General features: G+C 39.7%; 1 long non-coding RNA gene across 1 annotated transcript; it reads right to left on the reverse strand.

Moving 5' to 3' along the window:
* Positions 1–788: 788 nt before the first annotated feature.
* Positions 789–4,532, reverse strand: LOC115929224. Its single transcript, XR_004066385.1, has 2 exons — positions 4,478–4,532; positions 789–2,116 (listed from the first exon to the last, which is right to left on the reverse strand). It is a non-coding gene; the product is annotated as an uncharacterized LOC115929224 (long non-coding RNA).
* Positions 4,533–14,903: the final 10,371 nt, after the last annotated feature.

Genomic DNA, 14,903 nt, shown 5'->3' on the forward strand with positions numbered 1-14,903 from the left:
ACTTTTAAATGGTTGATTAGTTGGGGCCACAAACTTCACTGTCACCAGGATGGAAAGTACATTTAAAAAAAATTCAGTTCAGTTAAAAGGCAAAAATAATGACCCCATTTCACTCAATTCATTTTTACCTCTTTTTTTTGTTCGTTTATTAACTTAAATATTTTTTAAATCAGACAAATTGCACTGATCATTTAGCCCACTTAACAAGTGATATTTTCATATTTTAGTGTCCAATTCACGAATTATTCTCACCTCGACTTCAATGATCTTCATATTGTGCCCCATCCCCAATGAAATTTCAATTTTGTCTCGTTCTTTTCATTCTTGCATTCGTCGCCACTGATTTTTTTTTAAATCCCCCCCCCCCCCCAACAGTAACATTTTCAATACAGGGACCCCTTCTAATAGTGACATTTCCATAGGCTCTATTACCCCAATTACCTATGCTTTCATCATTTCGGCATCGACTTATTCTTTATTTAACCCCCCCCCCCTCATCTTTATTGTAAACCATTTTTTATACTGCATTTATTCATTAGTCTTGCCCACTCTCTTGTTACATTTCCGCTTTCTCTCTCATTAGGAAAGATGGTTAAATCTATCTCGCTGATTCAAGATAAAAACAAACAAAATAAAAGGTCGAACACCATACTCAATTCTACACAAGACTGCATCAGCCCCCATCTCACCTCAGTCATACAGCATTATCATTACAGAGTGCCTACATCATCATAATCACCAGCATCATCACATATATTTCACAAAATAAGAAAATGAAAAGAACAGAATTCAGCAGTATTAACTGATTTATTAACATTTATGAACTCATTTATCAACATATTTTGTTTCTACAAAGTCTTTTAAATCCAACATGACATTAACAAAAGGATGAAAAATGGATGGGGGGATGCTGTCTCTTGAATTCAAATCTTTCAGTTGTAAAAATTTACTGTAGATTTTGAAGAAAAAAATATTCAATAATACCAACATGCTATTTTATTATGTAAAGCACAGGTATATACTGAGTTTTATGAGTACTTTATCTAACATTGGACATTATTATTGTTTTTACTACTACCTGTATTATCATTATTATTACTGCTATTATCATGATCATTGTCATTTTTGTTACTATTTTTAATATTGTTATTATTATTAATATTAATTATATTAATACAGTCTTACTATTGAACTACATCACTTTATCCCCCCCCCTTCAATTTACTATCCAGTTCAGCATATCCCTCATATTGTTGTCAGAACTTGACTTAAGATTAAATATAAAAAAAAAATGTTACATGTACACGCATTTAAAAGAACAAATGATTACTTTCATGATCCTGGATATATCTTCTTCTTCTTCTTCTGGTAATCTTCAAAAGGCGTTGTAGCCTATCACGAGGATGAACTAATACTAAAGATTACAAGTGGTGTGAGGAAGACAGATGGTTTCTAAGTGGGATAAGGAGAGTAGATGCCTCAGAAGTAGTCCCTGGCAGTTCTCTGGACTGTCAGCATGCACTATATTTGCTGGAAGTCAGTTCCATTAACTTTGGGATAGAGTGTTGGGCAAATGCAAACTTGTCTACCTATGTCGCTTCTGGCTTGGTGCAACTGGAGGGTCATGTCATGGTACTTCCTGCTCGTGATTTGTTAAAGCCCGTCTGTACTAGTTTGGCCAGGGGGATAAGACCACCCTGCAAGGTCACTGACAGGTGGTTATCTCATCAAATCAGCTCTCAATTAATATAAGAAAAAGAGGATCATGGGGGACCAACAGGCACAGATTAGGCATTGTTTGCTATATAGAGGGCGCAAATAGCTATAAGTAGTGCAGTGGGAAAATTTTCAAGGAAGAGCGGAGAGACCATTGACTATCTTGCGCACCATTCCCAGTCTTCTTGCAGAGTGCCTTGTAGTTGTAGATATAGTAGGCAACTAAAAGGTGCTGATCATCTCAGTCAAACTGTTGCTTCTCTTGTGGGTCCCCATTGTGAAGAAGCGTCCTGGACATCTGAGATGTTGTAGGGATCCCAGACACCGGAACAGTTCTCAAGATGAGGGTGGACTAGGGACTTGTACAAAAGAAGCCTGGGTATCAAACCTTCTGGACAACCTGAATAATCAAAACAAAAAGAGAGAAATCAAATAAGATTAAAACTGCTGCATTATATTGGATTTTCAAAAATAGTACCTCCCCACTTTTTTTAGGTCTTGCATTTTAATTTTACTAAAAAATGATAAACGTATGTCTATCTGAGTAATAGGGCCTTTTTTAAAGAGAAGAGTAAAGGTTTAGATGTATTCCAATTATTTTAAAAGTAATTGCAATGACGAACCTTCGTCATTGCCTTGTTTTCGTTCACATTCTGCCCCATTAATATACTTATCCTCTTCCTTATCGTCCGGAAATCCCATTCGTTTTGCACGTAGTGTTTGTTATTCCTAGTTAGGTGCTTTTCTCATGTCCTTTTCATTTCAAATTTCATAGGCATAGTCTCTACCATCTCATCAAGGTCACCTACTTTTTCGATTTTCGAAATCACTCATGCATAACCATCCAGGCGCCATTTTGTCCGTTTTTGGTCCATTTTAAGGCCTTTCTTTCTTCCTTCCTATCTCCACTATCCTAGATCCTACACACTTCTAACAATTTTCTCTAGATAGTCTAAGAGATGTTCTTAATCTGCTACGTATAACCTGCCCTTCAAAATGCCATCTTCATACTCAAAATTCAAATCTGAAACCGTCTCCGTCAACAAACTCTCAAATTCTTGAAAAAATGACCCCTAAATAATCTAAAACTGCCATAACTTTCTCATATAAATTCCGTTTTGTATTTAAATCTCACAGTATCTTTATCTCATTATTGCACATAGTCATGCTAAATTTCACGCTCTAATGGCTTTGCAAAACATAAATAGCGCCCTCTAAAGTTCTCGGAATTGGCTTTCTCCTATGGGCGTATCTCCATTATGGCTTGGCAAATCCGTACCCTTTTTGGATTTAGATACTTGAAGATATGCCCTTTCCAGCCATATACAAAATTATATACCCTTACACTGACTGACTTTGAGAAAAATGCCCTCCAAATTCGCCATTTTCAAGAAAATTCCAAAATAACTTAAACTTGCTCTAAAATAGCGATCTTTATACCTACATCAATGAAACTTGGCACACATATGTATCCATATACATGACAACTTTCTGCCAAGTTTAATAAATTGTAATGCCCTCGTTGCAAAGTTATCGTCAAAAATGATGAATTTACTATGCATTACGTAATAGCGCGTTTAATGCGTGCAATACATTGCGCGGAGATAACAATGGTGTCAAACTGACCGCAATGGAGTGCCCTTTCGCATGATACCAAGTATAGTATATGTTCACACAGAAAATTGTGAGTAAATCGCATTTGAACAAAGGTCACAATACGAATTCCGCCGAGTTTCCGCCCGAATCTAACACGTATCGAATATGACGTCATTTTTCCAGACTGCTTTTCGCCCCTTAAACGTCCTTTTTTTCCTTGAAAATTGCAGTGACATGCCGAGTTCCAATACGCAGGGCACCTCTTGGCCGGATTTTGAAATTGGTCAAGGGGGCCATTTAAGACGCCATTTTGTCCTATAAATCTATTTTACATCACGTGTTTCGATAGGATTATCAAAGAAAAAAAGAGAGTGGTTCACAATAACAACCATGAAATTCTCTTTCTAATGGTACCAAATACGGCCCATAAAGAGACAGAAAGAGAGAGAGAAAAAAACAATTTAACTCCAGTCATAATACAGATCCTGTACGTTTTCCGCCCATGCATTACACGCATTGTCTATGGGGCATATCGGGTTCACGCTTTTGGCCCCCCAGAACGATCTTTATTGCAATGACGAACATGCACCAAATCCCATTGGTTTTTGCAAGCAGTGCTTGCGGGCCCTTTCTAGGTTCTTTCCCTATCCCAATTTCTTTCAAAACTTCGTAGGCATAGTCACTACCATCCCATCAAGGTCACTGTTGAGGCCTTTCTTTCGCCCTACCTATTTCCAATACCATAGAAGCTACCGACTTCGTACAAATTGCTCCGGATAGTCCGGGAGAAGCTCTTTTGTTTGACACGTAGAAACATGGCGTCATTGCACGCACATCGTTCTGACACGATTGCATTTCTAGTTTCCAATTTATTTTAAGTTATTATTTGCTAGACTTTTGTGAACAAAAGTTTGTTAGATATAATGTAATATTTAGGAAAAATGCCTTTGAGTGTGTCTTTTAATATGCTGAGAGAAATAAACTGTAGCAACACCATAGTTTGTCACCTAAATAATACAGCTAGAAAATAAATGAGAATTACAAGATATAATGCAACACAAGATGACAGTTCCCCAAATCTTTGTGTATAGTCCAAGTCGAGTGCAGTGTTCGCATGGGCTTAGATTATACAGCCTGAATATTTTCGAACTTCATACAAACATACCTTGCCAGAGTTCAACTTAGGTGTCTTGTTCCTGATGAAATCTACACCATAAACATTTGATGATCAGGTCCTGGTGCTCTTTGTTGCACTTCTGTGATCATTATCTGCTTCTTTGTTCCATAGGATCTACAATTAAAAGAAAACAGAAACTTAGTAAGTTTCCTGCTAATACCAAATGCATGCATTAGTTATCAGTTTATAACTTTGTTCATGTCCTTTAGAGAAAGAAATATCCATGTCATATGTAGGGTTTGATCCAGAATTCTCACCAACATAAAAGGGGGTGGCATAAAATCCTGAAAATAAACCAATTATTTCAAGCAAGGCACAATGACATAACTAAGAGCGAAATCAGGGGAAGTGGGGGGGGGGGGGGGGGGGGGGGGGGGGGGGGGGGGGGGGGGGGGGGAGGAGATACCTTTTTTGTTTTGTTTTTGTTGTTGTGGTAGATCTAGCCTAGATCTACATTCAAACTAGTCTAAGCTGAATCTGGACCTGGATCACAATAATGACACATGCGCAGGACTAGTCTAGTAGTGGAGCAAAAACGAGCCTAGACCCATGGCTATGGAAGTTTTTGCTAGGCTATGGCATAACACAAGCTATAGATCTAGATCTAATTGCCCATTTTTAATATTATTAGTAGACCCTACTAGGGGGCTTTAGACCTAGATCTAGACCCGTCCCTATGCCACATCTGAATAAGGGGGCACAGAATGATTGTGCACCCCCCCCCCTCCATAACTTCCACATTTACCCAAAAGTGGCTAAACCAGGCATTATTTAGTCTTTTTTTTTTATTACTATTAGAATGCATTAGGCCTAGGCCTAGAATCTAGCCCTAGATCTAGGCCTAGATCTAGTAGATGCAGGGTTAAATGCTGTTTATAATTATACTTAGTTAAGTGCTAGATCTAGACTAGACGGTAGACCTAGCCTAGCCTAGGCTCTGCTTAGCCTTAGCCCGAATTTTTCTGTCTCTTTCGTTCGTTAGCCTCTGATTTGGGTAGGGTCGGCTAAAGAGAGGAGCCGACCCTACCCAAATCAGAGGCTAACGTACGAAAGAGACAGAAAATTCAGGCTAGACTATGCTATGTATACTAGCCTAGATCTAGAGGTCTAGGCTTTACAGTAACACACTGTAAAGTTATAGCCACGCCAGCTCAGGAAACGCAGTCGCTTCTTGGTGGAGTGTTACAGCCGGCTAGCACCGGCGAATGAAAATCATAAACCGCTCGACGAGATCTCGTCGGCTTGGACTAGCAATGAGCCATTTGCGCAGTCTACAACAGGTCCACATCTACGACCGATTACTATCGGTAATCAAGCTATGAACTGAACTTAAAATTATGAGATGTGCTCTAATGAAATAACCTACGGTAAAATCCTGATTGTTTCTAAAAATATTACCGTCGATGACTTATATTAGAGTTCATTCAATCAGTTAATATTCTTTGGTCAGAAGAAAAAAAAAGAGGATGGGGTAGGGGGTTAACCGGGTAATACGTTGTGACAATGCGGAGAGCCCCTCACTGCAATGACGAACACATCACAATCATTTCAGAGACCTTCACACAAAATGGATCTTTACTACTTTTCTTGATATCATAGGGTATCACTTCGATGTCAATGTTCGCATGAAGATTTTCTGCTTCACTGAGATGTACTTGACAAACTTCTATTATAATATAAATTCACTTAAAAGAAAAATGTTTCATTGTTCGTAATTGAATAACTTGAAAGTTGCAGTTCATACAACCGCCATTTCGTGGTCAAATCGTAGGGAATTCTGGGAATGCAAAAAATGTTTTATGCATGACCTAATACATAAAACATTTTGTCGATGGCCAATCAACAAACAGTAGTTGGCGTATTTTTTACGTCATTGCTCATGAATATTCATTGACCCTCCAAAACCGTCGTTCAAATCGGACAAAACCCCCATAATGCATCCAATGCAAAACCTATGGAATGTCAAAGGTCACGATTTTAGTTGGCCCTCTAGTCCTCCTACGGAGGACATACTGTGTATGATCGAATCTCTTTGAATTCTGGCAGGGGGGTTCAACTCCGCTTCTGCATCCGTCTAGCCATGGGGGAGATTTTGGAGGGTCAAAAGTGCACACTGCTTCCACTTTCATGTATTAGCCTATGAAGGCGACAAATTTTTAGTGCACCAGCGAAATGGGGATTTTGGACTGCGCGTAGCGCGCAAAATATTTAAATTAAAATTTGGAATATTCATGAGCTCTTTTCCACTTATTAGCATATTATCGCAATGAAAAAAAGACAATGCGCATGCGTTACTATATCGACATAATCCTTAATTGGGCCGGATAAATGTAGAACAAAGGTCATGCAGAGTTGGGGAGGTGTGTGTGTTGGGGGGGGGGGGGGGGGGGGGGGGGTAATAAACTTTTAAATGGTTGACTTAGTTGGGGCCAAAAACTTCACTGTCACCAGGATGGAAAGTACATTTTAAAAATTCAGTTCAGTTAAAAGGCAAAAATAATGACCCCATTTCACTGTGGTACCTCAATTCATTTTTTACCTCTTTTTTTGTTTGTTTATTAACTTAAATATTTTTTAAAGCAGAAAAACTGCGCTGATCATTTAGCCGACTTAACAAGTGATATATTCATATTTTTAGTGTCCAAATAATGAATCATTCTCACCTCGACTTCAATGTTCTTCATATTGTGCCCATCCCCAATGAAATTTAAATTTTGCATTCGTCGCCACTGATTTTTTTGAAATTTGCCCCCCCCCCCCAACAGTAACATTTTCAATACAGGGACCCCTTCCAATATTGACATTTCCATAGGCTCTATAACCTCCCTCCCCCATCCACACCCCAATTACCTATGCTTTCATCATTTTGGCATTGACTTATTCTTTATTTAACCCCCCCCCCCCCTCATCTTTTATATTGTAAACCATTTTTATACTGTATTTATACATTAGTCTTGCCCACTCTCTTGTTACATTTCCGCTTTCTCTCATTAAGAAAGATGGTTAAATCTATCTCGCTGATACCAGATATAAACAAACATCAAAAGGTTGAACACCATACTCAATTCTACACAAGACTGCATCAGACCCCATCTCACCTCAGTCATACAGCATTATCATTACAGAGTGCCTACATCATCATAATCACAGCATCATCACATATATTTCACAAAATAAGAAAATGAAAGAACAGAATTAAGCAGTATCAACTAAATTATTAACATTTATGAACTCATTTATGAACATATTTTGTTTCTATAAAGATCTTTTTAAATCCAACATGACATCAAGAAAAGGATGGCAAATGGATTGGGGAGGGGGGGGGGGGCTGTCTCTTGAATTCAAATTTTTCAGTTGTAAAAGTTTACTGTAGATTTTGAAAAAAAATATTCAATAATATCAACATGCTATTTTATTATGTAAAGAACAGGTATATACTGAGTTTTATGAGTACTTTATCTTACATTGGACATTATTGTTGTTTTTACTACTACCTGTATTATCATTATTATTACTACTATTATCATGATCATTGTCATTATTGTAACTATTAGTTGGAATATTTTGTTTTACCCCAATTTATGGAATTATTTTATAAATAATTTTAAAATAAGATCTGAGAATGTATACTATTATCTAGATCTATTATTTTTTAATTATTTTTAAAATAATTCCAGAAATTGGGGGTAAAACAAAAATATTCCAACTTTATGAGCGACAGTGTATTACTACAGTATTACTATTGAACTACATCATTTTATACCCCCCCCCTTCAATTTACTATCCAGTTCAGCATCCCTAATATTTTTTTTCGGGACTTGACTTAAGATTAAATATCAAAAAAACTATATTACATGTACACGCATTTAAAAGAAGATATGATTACTTTGATGATCCTCGATATATCTTCTTCTTATTCTTCTGGTAATCTTCAAAAGGCGTTGTAGCCTATCACGAAGATGAACTAATACTAAAGATTACAAGTGGTGTGAGGAAGACAGACTGTTTTTAAGTGGGATAAGGAGAGTAGATGCCTCAGAAGTAGTCCCTGGCAGCTGGACTGTCAGCATGCACTTATTTGCTGGAAGTCAGTTCCATTAACTTTGGGACAGAGTGTTGGGCAAATACAAACTTGTCTATGTCGCTTCTGGCTTGGTGCAACTGGAGGGTCATGTCATGGTACTTCCTGCTCGTGATTTGTTAAAGCCAGTCTGTACTAGTTTGGCCAGGGATTAGACCACCCTGCAAGGTCACTGACAGGTGGTTATCTCATCAAATCAGCTCTCAATTAATATAAGAAAAAGAGGATCATGGGGGACCAGTAGGCACCGATTAGGCATTGTTTGCTATATAGAGGGCGCAAGTAGCTATAAGTAGTGCAGTGGGGAAATGTTCAAGGGAGAGCGGAGAGTGCCTTGTAGTTGTAGATATAGTAGGCAACTAAAAGGTGCTGATCATCTCAGTCAAACTGCTGGTTCTCTTGTGGTCCCCATTGTGAAGTAGCGTCCTGGACATCTGAGATGTTGTAGGGATCCCAGACACCGGAACAGTTCTCAAGATGAGGGTAGACAAGGGACTTGTACAAAGAAGCCTGGGAATCAAACCTTCTGCATGGGACAACCTGCATAATACAAAACAAAAAGAGAGGAGAAATCAAATAAGATTAAAACTGCTGCATTATATTGGATTTTCAAAAATAGTACCCCCCCCCCACTTTTTTTTAGGTCTTGCATTTTAATTTTATTAAAAAATGATAAACTTATGTCTATCTGATAGGGCCTTTTTTGAAGAGAAGAGTAAAGGTTTAAATGTATTTCCAATTAGTTTAAAAGTAATTTCCAATTTATTTTAAGTTATTATTTGCTAGACTTTTGTGAACAAAAGTTTGTTAGATATAATGTAATATTTAGGAAAAAATACCTTTGAGTACGTCTTTTAATATGCTGAGAGAATATAAACTGTAGCAACACCATAGTTTGTCACATAAATAAAAAGCTAGAGAATAAATGAGAATTACAAGATATAATGCAACACAACATGACAGTTCCCAAAATCTTTGTATATAGTCCAAGTCGAGTGTGGTATTCGCATGGGCTTAGATTATACAGCCTGAATATTTTCGAGATTCATACAAACATACCTTGCCAAAGTTCAACTTAGGTCTTAGGTGTCTTGTTCCTGATTAGATACATTTGTTGATCAGGTCCTGGTGCTCTTTGTTGCACTTCTGTGATCATTATCTGCTTCTTTGTTCCATAGCATCTACAATTAAAAGAAAACAGAAACTTAGTAACTTATATTAAGGTTCCTGCTAATATCAAATGCATGCATTAGTTATCAGTTTATAACTTTTTTCATGTCCTTTAGAGAAGGAAATATCCATGTCATATGTAAGGTTGGATCCAGAATTCTCACCAACATAAAACTAAGGAGTGGCATAAAATCCTGAAAATAAACTAATTATTTCAAACAAGGCACAATGACATAAGAGCGAAATCAGGGGAAGAGGGAGTTGGGGGGGGGGGGAGACATCTTTTTTGTTTTGTTTTTGTTGTTGTTGGTAGATCTAGCCTAGATCTACATTCAAACTAAGCTGAATCTGGACCTGGATCACTATAATGACACATGTGCACGACTAGTCTAGTCTAGTGGATCAAAAACGAGCCTAGACCCATGGCTTTGGAAGTCTTTGCTATGACATAACGATCTAGATCTAATTGCCTATTTTTAATATTATTAGGTGGCTCTGGACCTAGATCTAGACCCCTCCCTATGGCTATGCCACATCTGAAAAAGGGGGCACAGAATGATTGTGCACCCCCCCCCCCCCCTCATAACTTCCACATTGATCCACCTAGAGAAAGTCTACATCAGGCATTTATTTAGTCTTTTTTTGTTAGAGTACATTAGGCCTAGAATCTAGCCCTAGATCTAGGCCTAGGTCTACTACTAGATGCGGGGTTAAATGCTGTTTAGGTCTAGACTTCTATAGGATCTACTTAAGACAGTGATGTAGACTGCTAGATCATCTAGGCCTGCTTAGCCCAAATTTTCTGTCTCTTTCGTTCGTTAGCCTCTGATTTGGGTAGGGTCGGCTAAAGAGAGGAGCCGACCCTACCCAAATCAGAGGCTAACGAACGAATGAGACAGAAAATTCAGGCTAGAATATGCTATGAATACTAGTCTAGATCTAGGCTTCACTGTAACACTAACACACTGTAAAGTCATAGCCACGCCAGCTCAGGAAACGCAGTCGCTTCTTGGTGTTACAACCGGCTAGCACCGGCGGATTGAAAATCATATTCCGCTCGACGAGATCTCATCGGCTTGGACTAGCAATGAGCCATTTGCGCAGTCTACAACAGGTCCACATCTACGACCGATTACTATCGGTAATCAGGCTATGAACTGAACTTAAAATTATGAGATGTGCTCTAATGAAATAACCTACGGTAAAATCCTGATTGTTTCTAAAAATATTACCGTCGATGACTTAAATTAGAGTTCATTCAATCAGTTAATATTCTTTGGTCAGAAGAAAGAAAAGATGATGGGGTAGGGGGTAACCGGGTTATACGTTGTGACAATGCGGAGAGCCGCTCACTGCAATGACGAACACATCACAATAATTTCAGAGACCTTCACACAAAATGGATCTTTACTTACTTTTCTTGATATCATAGGGTATCACTTCGATGTCAACGTTCGCCTGAAGATTTTCTGCTTCACTAGATGTACTTGACAAAATTCTATTATAATAGAAATTCACTTAAAAGAAAAATGTTTCATCGTTCGTAATTGAATAACTTGAAAGTTGCAGTTCATACAACCGCCATTTTCGTGCTCAAATCGTAGGGAATTCTGGGAATGAAAAAAATGTTTTATGCATGACCTAATACATAAAACATTTTGTCGATGGCTAATCAACAAACAGTAGTTGGCGTATTTTTTACGTCATTGCTCATGAATATTCATTGACCCTCCAAAACCGTCGTTCAAATTGGACAAAACCCCCATAATGCATCCAATGCAAAACCCATGAAATGTCAAAGGTCACGATTTTAGTTGGCCCTCTAGTCCTCCTACGGAGGACATACGTGTATGATCGAATCTCTTTGAATTCTGGAGAGAGTAGCGCCATCACGGGTTGAATAATTTGTAGATATCTCTGGATTTAAATCGTGTAAGCATGAGCCCTAACATGATATATGTCATCTCTGTCCAATGAAATTTCCATCGAATAAGAGAAAATTTCCCTGAATAAATGAAAGTTGTGACTAGGTTTTTATAGCCATTTCAAGGTAATTTGCAATGTTTGTCCCTCAATTAAAGTTGGAAAGCTATAAAAATGCTCTCACTGTTTTCTTGACAATTTCTTGGGTTTTGGGCATTTTCGTGTCGAAAATAAAACGTGATACGTACGTTGACATCTCCGCGAGAGGGCTGACACTATTTTCCAGAATATCAACTATTCAGTTTCTAAATACATCTGCAGCTTGATTGCTTCGCAGGCTAGAGAGGGGGAGAGAAAGAGAAGGAAAAGAGAAAGGGAAAGAAAGAAGAGGAAGAAGAAAAGAAAGGGGGCCCTAAAGGGCCTTGCCTCACATGCTGTTGCCCCCCCCCCCCCATCAAGAAAATAAGAGAGAGAGAAGGAAGGAAAGGGAAGGAAAAAAGGAAAAGGGGAGATAAAGGGAAGGAAAAAAAGAGGAAAAAGAAAAGAAGGGGGATATCAGTTACATTTTCCCGCCAACAAGTTTTGATCTGGGGGCCAGCAGGCCCTTCGCCTCCCTCCGCCCCCGCCCCCCCCCCCCCCAAAAAAAAAAGAAAAGAGAAGAGTGAAGGAACGAGGAGAGCTAAAAGGCATCAAAAAGAGGAAAAAGAAAAGAAAAGAAGGGGAGGTCGGTTGCGATTAATCCCGCCAACAACGCATGGATCGGGGGGAGCCGAAAGGCCCTTGTCCCCCCCCCCCCCCCGCGCCCCAGCAAACCTACAAGAGAGAGTAGGAAGGGAAGGGAAGGGAAAGGGAAAGAGGAGAGAAAGGGAAAGAAAACAAGAGAAAGAAGAAAGATAGGGTTGATCAGTTGCGATTTCCCCCGCCAAAAATTAGATCGGGGGGGGGGGGGGGGGGGGGGCTTGGTGCAGTTGCCCCAAAGTAAAATTCAAACATGGTCTATTTCTAATTCGATATTAGTCCAGATTCAAGCCGTCGAAGATGGCGTTATCAACAAAATCATAATTATGCTCATCAGCCCAGACGTCCTAATTAGTGTCCCTAGTCCTAATTTAATGATCACGCCATCATCGGCTGGTAGCAAGTAAGTTGGGGCAGGTAGCGTTGATGTGGTGGAGATTAAATAGGCCAGATTATCAAGTTTTATTCAAGTTTATTTGTCTTCCAGAAAACACATGTGACAAAATATAATAGAGTATAATCATAACAGTACAATGTAGAACAAAGGAAGACGAGGAGACCTTGGTTGAAGAGACCTTATGAACTAATTCGATACCGGTGATTTACAAATTTACAAATAACCGTGATTAAATGCCTAAAACCTTTGAGCTTCCGGGGGCTCTGCCCTTGGATTCAATTTAGGACCCTAAGGTGGGCCCCTGGATTCTCATCTGACAGCTATTTAATGCCTAAAACCCCTGGGCTTCTGGGGGGCTCCGCCCACTGAACCCCACGTCAATTACCGACCTGCCAGTGTCACAAATAAGGTATCACAATATGCTCATCTGACCGTAATTAAATGATTGAAAGCCCTGAGCTTCTGGGGGCTCCGTCCCTCGACCCCCACTAGGGGGCCTAAGGCGGGCCCTTGGATGCTTATCTGACCGTTATAAAATGCTTCATGAATAAGGTATCAAAATATGCTCATCTGACCGTAATTAAATGCCCATACCTTCTGAGCTTCCGGGGCTCCGCCCCTTGACCCCCGCCGTGGCTTTGCTGTTAGACCCCACGCCAATGTTCGCTACGCTCTACCTGATAGTAAATACTTTAGCCTCCCCCACCCACTTTGAAAAACGTTCAGCGGGGCCTGCATGTAAGAGTATGGTGATGCGGATTTTTTTCTTTCTCATGACGCCACTTCTGGCCACCATTACGTTCCATTATTTGGCTCGGATATTGCCCCCCCCCCCCCGCGGACTCGTACGCCTGTTGTTATAAAAAGGCTTTTTCCCTTTGTCTTTAAAACTCTTGTGGAATATTTACAGTGGATGATCAGATGATGAATTTCAAATACTTTTGTCTGAGTTTAGTGTTATAGAGGAGAAATCTGCTTTTCAGTAGGATGGCTTTATCCATATTTTTTAATCATCTTTGCGACTCTTCCCATAAATATGCAAGATCTTTAAAGGTTGAAAGAAAGTAATCACAGAATAAATTTGTTATCACCATCATCATCATCATCATCATCATCATCAAAATCATCATCATCATCATCTCCGTCATCATCAACATTATCATCACCATCATGTATCATCTTCGTCACATGATCATCATCGTCCTCATCATCAACTGCATTTGGTTCCAGGACACTTACCCCGTGGACATCCCCCTAATAACCACCCCCAATCAACTATACCCCCTAGGGCAACTACACATCCTAGGGCAACCACCCCCTAGGACAACTACCCCCGGACAACTACCCCCAAGTAAACTACCCCCTAAGAGAACTACCCCCTAGGACAACTACACCGGACAACTACCCCCAGACAACTACCATCTACGACGACAATCCTCTAGGAGAACAACCCCCGGACAACTATCCTAGGGGGTAGTTGTTCTAGTAGGTAGTTGTCTGGGGGTTAGTTGTCCGGGGGTAGTTGTCCTAGGGGTATTTGTCTGGGGTAGTTGTCCTTGGTGGTAGTTGTCCTAGGGGGTGGTTCTCTTAGGGGTTGTTTACTGGGGGGGGGGGGGGGGTAGTTGTCCTAGGGTGTGGTTGCCCTAGGATGTGTAGTTGTCCTAGGGGGTAGTTGACTGAGGGTGGTTATCCGGGGGAGGATGCCCAGGGGGTAGGTGTCCGGATATGACTGCATTTACCGCAAGAAAGAAAAATCGCCATTTAAAAAAAAATCTCATTCCGGTGTTTCTTCGCCGGTAGAGCACGACGAAAAATCGAAATCGAAAAACCGACCGCTGGAGTGTGGTTTTTTTAAACCCCCGCCGAAGTTTCACCGATATTTTGCAGAATATTATGCAAACTTCTGTGAGATACCGTTTTTTCGTCACGTCACTCTCCTCGCTTCTGCGCTAACGCTAGTATAGATTCTTTCCGTTTATATATATTTTTTTATTCGTCAATCATCTCCTCCCTTACAACAATCCCACACCCATAACAACGTGGTGTCTCCACTCATAGCGCGATTCCCCGAAATAATCATCGAAAAGAACGACAACTTCTCGCCG

The sequence above is a fragment of the Strongylocentrotus purpuratus genome, unplaced genomic scaffold (assembly GCF_000002235.5).
Source record: "Strongylocentrotus purpuratus isolate Spur 01 unplaced genomic scaffold, Spur_5.0 spur5_scaffold_4, whole genome shotgun sequence".
In the NCBI taxonomy this organism is placed as follows: Eukaryota; Metazoa; Echinodermata; class Echinoidea; order Camarodonta; family Strongylocentrotidae; genus Strongylocentrotus; species Strongylocentrotus purpuratus.